Raw genomic sequence first — 7,780 nt, forward strand, 5'->3', positions numbered from 1 at the left:
CTATGAACATAGGTGTTTTGAGATACTTAGGATATACTCTCAGAAGTAGGAGCACAGTTTCTTTTTTAGTTTTTTGAGGAAACTCCATACTGTTTTCCACAGTGGCTGCACCAGTCTGCATTCCCATTGGCAGTGTACTAGGGTTCTCATTTCTCCACATCCTCGCCAGCACACAGAGACACTCATCCGTTGGTTTATTGATGGTAGCCATTCTGACTGGTGTGAGGTGATATCTCATTGTGGTTTTAATTTGCATCTCTCTGATGATGAGAGACATCGAGCATTTTTTCATATGTCCATTGACTATCTGTATGTCCTCTTTGGAGAAGTGTGTCTATTCAGGTCTTTTTCCCATTTTTTTTAAATTGGATTGTTTGTCTTCCTTTTGTTGAGTTGTTTAAGTTCTTTATATATTTTGGAAATTAATCCCTTATCAGATGTATCATTGACAAACATGTTCTCCCATACAGTGGGTTCCCTTTTTATTTTATCAGGATTTCTTTTGAGCCTTTGCTTCACTACAGTTCCTCCTAACGTTTAATTATAACATCATGAAGGACCCCAAGCCAGAACCACCCAGCCAGGCTGTTTCTGAATTCCTGACAAGTAGAAAGAATGAAATATAATAAATGACTATTGTTGTTCTGAGCCACTAAGTTTGAGGTGTCTTGTTGTTACACAGTCGTAGTAACTGGAACATTAATCTAATGGTTGTTTTGAAGATGAGATGAAGACAATGAGCAGAAGACACTCACATTCAACAATACATTGTAATAGTGCTGTAAGTGACATGATGGGTGAGATGATTAAAGTACACTGGACCCCGAACACTTCACTTCATAGGAAGCCAGGGAACAGGGTTCTGGTCTCTCTGTGTCTCATAGAGCCTTGTGTTGTGGGGTAAGACATTCAATGTTCACAGACATCTTCCTTACAATCAGAGTAGTGAATTATAATACTTTCCACACAGAGTTCATATGAAAATCAAAGAGAAAAATTCACATTCAAACATTCTGAAAGCCAGATAACATTCTAATAATTAAAGTATATTCTAGTTGTCTCTTGCAATATAACAGATCACCCCAAAACTTAGTGATTTAAAAACCAACAATCATTTTAGTACTGTCTCACGTGGTTCTGGGGGGAGGGGCCCAGCAGGGCTGTTTTCCGTGAGCTCTCTCACAATGGTGTTTTGACAGGGTGGGGGGAGAGCTGGCATAATCTCAGGGGCTCACTGTTTCCTAGGTCGTGGATTCTGGCTGTTGACTAAGATCTCATCGTGGACTGCCAGCAGAACACCTATATGTGGCCTCGGAGTGTAGCTTGGGCTTCCCCACAGCATGGATCCCCAAGAGAGACCCAGGCAGAAGCTGCATGACCTTTTCTAAACTATTGTCAGAAGCCACACAGTGTCACGTTCACTGCATTTTATTCAAGGAACGTCACAAAGGCTTGCTCAATTTCAAGGGACACAGGTTCCACCTCTTGATGGAAGGTGTGTCAAAGAGTTTACAGAGATATTTTAAAATCTGCACCAGGTGGCATTATTATATAACATTTAAAATCAGTATTTTCTCACAACCCTGGGATGGATCTGATGGACATCAAAGAACTCAAAATAACAACGCTAATGAGTGAGTTCTCATCAGCATTTGAACAGAATGACAATCTCAACAACAGAGGTAAGTATTTAGTTGCAGCCAGCCTTTTATCCCGAGGAAGTAGCTAGCTAATGTATTAAAGGCTCTTGGCTTCCTTGCAGACTGTCCAGGAGGGCCAGACAAATCAGGCTTTGGGGTTAAAAGAACCAGGAGCAACACCCAAACTGCCCTGGCAGGTGAGTCCAAGTGCAGCTCTCATCACGGTGCTGGGCCTTCTCCAAGGCCGCCCCTGAGGACAAATGCCTCTCCCAGTCCCTCACTCCCCTCACAAGCTGACTGCACCTGGCACCGCCTCCTTCTGGTCTCCCTTCTACATCCATATCCCATGGGAGCATCTGATTGGAGGTTGGGCACCTCTAACCTGAGCCTTGGGGGTGACTTGTCCAGGATATGGACCATTTCCATTTCCTTACAACAGAGCCTAGATGTAAGGGAGGCTGGAGAAGCCAGTTTCTGGATTCACCTTTGGGAGGCAGATCTCTTTTAGGTGAAAAGTTACCCCCAAACAGGAAGAGTGTCCAAAAGGTGCAGGGTAAGCAGAAAGCATAGTGAATGTCTACTACCAATAAGCACTCTTTCTTTTTTTTCTTTCTTTTTTTAAGTAAGTTTTATTGATTTTTTACAGAGAGGAAGGGAGAGAGATAGAGAGTTAGAAATATCGATGAGAGAGAAACATCTATCAGCTGCCTCCTGCACACCCCCTACTGGGGATGTGCCCACAACCAAGGTACATGCCCTTGAATGGAATTGAACCCTGGACCCTTAAGTCTGCAGCTCGACTCTCTATCCACTGAGCCAAACTGGTTCCGGCAGCACTCTATCTTTTTAATCAATGGGAAAACAAAGGTAAAGAGACGTTAAGTGACTCACCCAAGGCCACACAGCTCTTAAACGGAGTTAAAATGATGCAAGCAGGCATTTGTGCTCCAAACCCCTGACACTTAGCCACAGAATGCTGGAGAAGAAACAGGTCCTTCACACTTGTGAAATCCCACCACAGTGGAAGATAAAAGGAATGGCCTGCTAGTATTCCAAAAATCCGTTACTGGGAAGCCAGCATTGGCACTCTCCTTGAGGCATAACATCAAATGTTTTATCGAAACATTTGAGATCGACCCATCTTTTCCTCAGCATTGGCATCCCTTAGCCTGTCCTTAGTTGAGACTGAGCAGGCAGAGCTTCATGGCCTGTGCTCAGGGATCTTGCCTTCTCTCGCGCTTGCCAGTTGCCATGGTTCTGGGATGGCCCTTTAACTTGCTTTCAGGTGAAGAATAATTTTCCACAACCAAGTGCTTTTAGGACCAGATAAGTGGAAGATAGAGAAGTGATAGATGGCGGAATGGGCATGTGAGCTTTAAGTGACACCTTCACGGTGGCCCTGCCTTCACAGTGAATTCATACATTTCTCCCTCTCAGGGTTTGCCTCGTCAGCGTGTTTAAGCAAAGTGAAAGAGGTTCAGAATCTGTGCATGTGGTACAAACATGCCAGTGTAAGAGCCTTCATTGTAATTATGGAGTGCTGGCTGACTTAACCTGTTTCTCGTGGGTATTGTGTTTGTAGGGTGGGTGGTGTAGAAATAAGTTTCTTCAATGCACAAGATGGGAGATAACTTGAAATGGTGGCCTACTTGGCTCCTTTTTCTTGCGCCCTGGTATAAATGTTAGGCATTATTTTGGAGTTAAATTGCCAAAACGCAAATCAGTTGTTTCCGTGACCTGGGATTAGGACTGTACATGTTCTCCTGCTGTCACGTCATGTTCCATGCATTAGTGGCCCCTTGACAAGAAGGTAGAATTGAGGCTCTTGTATTTCACTGCTATGACTCCCAGTCTTAAATAAGGTTTGGGGGTTATCTCTATGAACCAGTGTCCTTCTTGCTCTCAACTAAATTCCTCCACTTACTGGTGATGTCACCTCTTAGGGCCTTACATTTCACCATCCATTGTATGGAGGTAATCAATCAATACAACCTCATGAGTAATTGTGAGAAATCAATGAGCAGTTCATGTTAAGGCCTTAGACCAGGTAAGTCACAGGACTCAGTGAAGTGTAGCTGTTAGTATTGTTACCACCCCATCCTGAGTTGGAATTAGTGGTCACAGGATGAGACTTCAAGCCATCAACTCTTTCCAGGCCAAACTCACTGTTAGGGGCAACAACTGGGAGCACTCTCCATGTGACCAAGACCTCAAACTCTGAATCAGCACATATTAAACATCCATGTGCACACAGCCACCCGAGGATCGTGAGGAAATCCAGATTCTAATTCGGTGGGTCTGCAGGGGAGCCTGCAGTTCTGATTTCTACCAACTCCCAGGTGATGCCACTGTTGCAGGCCCCTCGCCCACACTTGTGGACCGGAAACACTTGTAACAAGAGCTGGAAGAGGGAAAAAACATGCTAAGAAAGTACAACACATTCTTCATGGTTGTTGCCATAGCTGATATACTTGTGAGACCACATCAGAAACCTGCTGTAGAAAAGGTTTCAAAATGAAGTTGGAAACTTCCAGTCAGAAATGACTTCTCACTGTTGGACATTGATCTAAATGCCCCCAGTGCTCAAATATTTGTGCAATTAAATGAGGCCAGAAACTGTCAGGAAGGTGCTTGCTGCTTTTTAATTAATATTATTTTAGAACTGATTAATGCTACATTAAAGTTATCTTTTTCCTTAACTCAATTTTTAAGCTAATAGACACCAAAAGTCCTTGAAATGTTATGTTGAACCATACACGCTTACTGATGTTACACTTTTTGCCTATAAAAGTGGCAATTCGTTATGATTCTGCTTAAGAGTGGCCATTTCACTTGATAATGGCAGCCATCGTTGAGTGAGGAAACAACCTTCAAGCCAGGAGTCAACCTTCCCCTCCCTTCAGTTTCCACGAATGACTCAGCACGTTAGAACGTGTATGTTCTGTTCAGCAGCTGCTGTGCTTGGCACAGCAAACCTGAACAGTGTTTATAAACCTACTTTGGAGGTAGCTTCCTATTTAGTTAACTTTCTAATTTAAAGCATTAGGGTTTTAAAATTGGGGCCTCTTGTGGTGACACCTATAAAAACAGTGGTCAGCTACAACTGGACAAAGCACTTTTCATAAAGTCCAGGTTTCTATCTAACCAAGGGCAGGAATGTCGGCAATCTATAAGACAGTACTGCACAATTTTATTTTCTAGCACCCGGGTCAGTAAACATTTTATAAAGGGTGAAATAATCAATATATTAGGCCAGGAAGTCTCTAGAGTGATGACCAAACTTGGCCACTGTTTGAAAACAGGCACAGGTAGTAAGTGAATGTGCATGGCTATTTTCTAATAAAACTTTATTTACAAAACAGGCTGATGACTGGATTTGGCTTTGGGCTTAGTTCACCTACTGCTGATTTAGCCTTTTCAGTTATGATGATAGAGGTGATGAAATACTACAATGGTGGCACTAATTCTGAAATCTCAACATAACCTTAGAACAATGCATGATCATAGTTGCTGCAACAAAGAAATCAAGATAGCTATAACAGGTGTTTACTTTTTTCTGTTCTCTTTCATCTGAATTATCACATTTTGAAAATAAAAAGGTGGATAATCATGATTTTTCTCTGTGATTAATAGAGCAAAAGGTTTTCTGATGCAAATCTGAAATTTTAATTCTATAAATGTTTCACTGAAATTATTTTAAGCTATAATTGGTGCTTAGTGATTTAGCAAGATATTCATCTTAAAACCCTTCAGAAGATATCAATGATAATAGTACTGTCCAAAGACGTAATAGAAGTCTTCTATTAAAGAGATGAGAGATAAAAAGAACGTGATCTTTTGTGGTGTAAAATATTTTATGAGATATAACATAGTTCTGTTCAGATTTGGATTCCAGAAACTGGGGTTTGGTTCATGTCCTTTGTCCCTGACAGTTCTCGATTCAGTCATTTTCCCATGCATTATTCCTGTCTCTGCACATCTCCTAAAAATAACCTCTTTGTGACTGTATTCTAGAATGGTAAAGGCTAATTTTATATAATACACTAGAACAGAGAGCAATGGAACAGGACTGTAATCAATTGGTATTACAGGGTTTTTAAATTTATATTTTTAATTTAAAAAATTTTTTCATACATCTTTATTGTTGAAAGTATTACAGGTGTTATCAGCTTTTAAATGTCAATATTGTAAGCATGTGTTTCAGCCTGCGTTCCCCGACCTTTTCTGTTCTTTGTACCCAGAGGAAATTTTAGCCTATTTTTTCCCCCTCCTGTAGAAAGAACCTTCTCTGAAACTCTTCCATGCACGGACACCTCCTCTGCTTCCTATCAGATTTAACAAACAATAGCCTCTCGGCTCACTCTACCCATCCTGTCACCACCAGGTGTGACTGTCACCTGGCTGTGGCGTGTGAGAAGAGGCATTGCATCAGGGCCCTGGCCCTGAACAACAGAGATGAAACAGATGTTGCACTCAAATAAAAGGGCCCTTTTGATGAGTGAAAGAGGAGAATAATGGATTCAGGGTGAAATTTCCGCCGTTCTTGTCTCCTCTCCCTGTCCCCCCCTCTTACCCCCCTGTGTGTGTGATGCTTAGTCTACTGGCTAAAGGAACAGTGAATACCTGAGTTCTGGTGAAGGGACAGCCGGCCTGGTAATCCCTGAATGCAAACAGTGTGCACAAGCTTCTCACAGATGCTGGTGATGAAAATGGCATACTTGAAATGCCGTCTCTCAATAATCACATCTTTGAATGTTCTCCACTGGCAGGAAGCATTTTATAAGTTTCATTTTGATGTAATTAATGATCTAAGAATAGTTTGTCCAGGTCGTGGGGCTTATGTCATGAGCTAAAGAAAAAAATTCAGTATGGGATGCTTTGTGTGGAAATGCCACCAGGAAGACCACACTGGAATCGAAAAGTTCAAACAAGACAAACACAAACAACAATAACCCACAACCCATCTGCTCGCCACATACACTGCTGGCCAAAGCATGCATGTTCTCACCATTCCACTTTCCAGATGCGACAGCACAGCCCACAATAAAATGTGGTGGACAAATGATGACAGTTGGGACTTAAAAGATCAAGGGTTACGTGTTTGGATTAGTGAAAATAAGTTAACTGACTTCAAATCATATGCTCATTTATGTTCTATGATTCCGAGAAGCATATCAGGTCTTAATAATGACCCCAAAATAGTTGTGAATGGTCAAATTCATAAGCCACGTTGTTTCTCTCACCCAGCACGAGACATCAAGTCCCTTCACCATGAAGACCCGTCACAGGTTCCTCACTGGTGACACCTCTCAGTGGGCTCTGTGGCTTTTGAGACCCTATCTGGTCAGTAGCAATTTCCTCCTGCAGCCTCTCATAAGGAAAGCCTAAAGAAACAGGACTCCTTGTGTTCATGAAAATTCTCTTGGCAGGGAAATTGCCCTGATGATGCCAAAACCTGTAGCTAGTTTTTGCACAGGACAAGGGGGTGATGAATCAGTTGGAAACAATTTGTTTCTTTAGCAACCTCCTGGGGAAGGAACGGTTTCCCTGTTCAGGAAGATCATTGGGCTGGTAGGTGCTGTCTTCCCTCACCTCTTCTTCCTATGGACTCAGCATGCCTGGTCACACAGGGGAGACTTGGTAGACCAGTGGGGATGGGAGGAAGCCCCGGTGTGGTCCTCCTACTCTGGGTGGATGGGAATGGTTCTTTCTCCCAGGGTCATTGGGTGGGAGCATTCTTGTGGGCCCCATGGCCAGGAATCACTTCTAAACTTTTCTCTGTGTCACCAATGTGACTATTAGAGACAGTCACCATATTACCCAGAACTAATGAGTATGCCAGACTTTCCCTATGAGTATGAATCATTGAATGCTACAGGTTGGTAATAAAGAAATAAGTTTCTTCAGCATATAACTGAGTGGCCAGATTATTATGATCTCTGAACACATAATAATCTGGCCACTCAGTATATATCCTATGTAATAAAAGGCTAATATGCAAATTGTCCCCTGGCCCAGGAGTTTGACCAGCAGGTAGGCCAGCCAACCACCCATGTCCCTCCCCTGGCCAGGCTGGCCGGACCCCACCCATGCACAAATTCATGCACTGGGCCCAGACTAATATATATATATATTAGTAT

This window comes from Pipistrellus hanaki (assembly GCF_964339955.1).
Source record: "Pipistrellus hanaki genome assembly, chromosome: 6".
NCBI classification, from domain to species: Eukaryota; Metazoa; Chordata; class Mammalia; order Chiroptera; family Vespertilionidae; genus Pipistrellus; species Pipistrellus hanaki.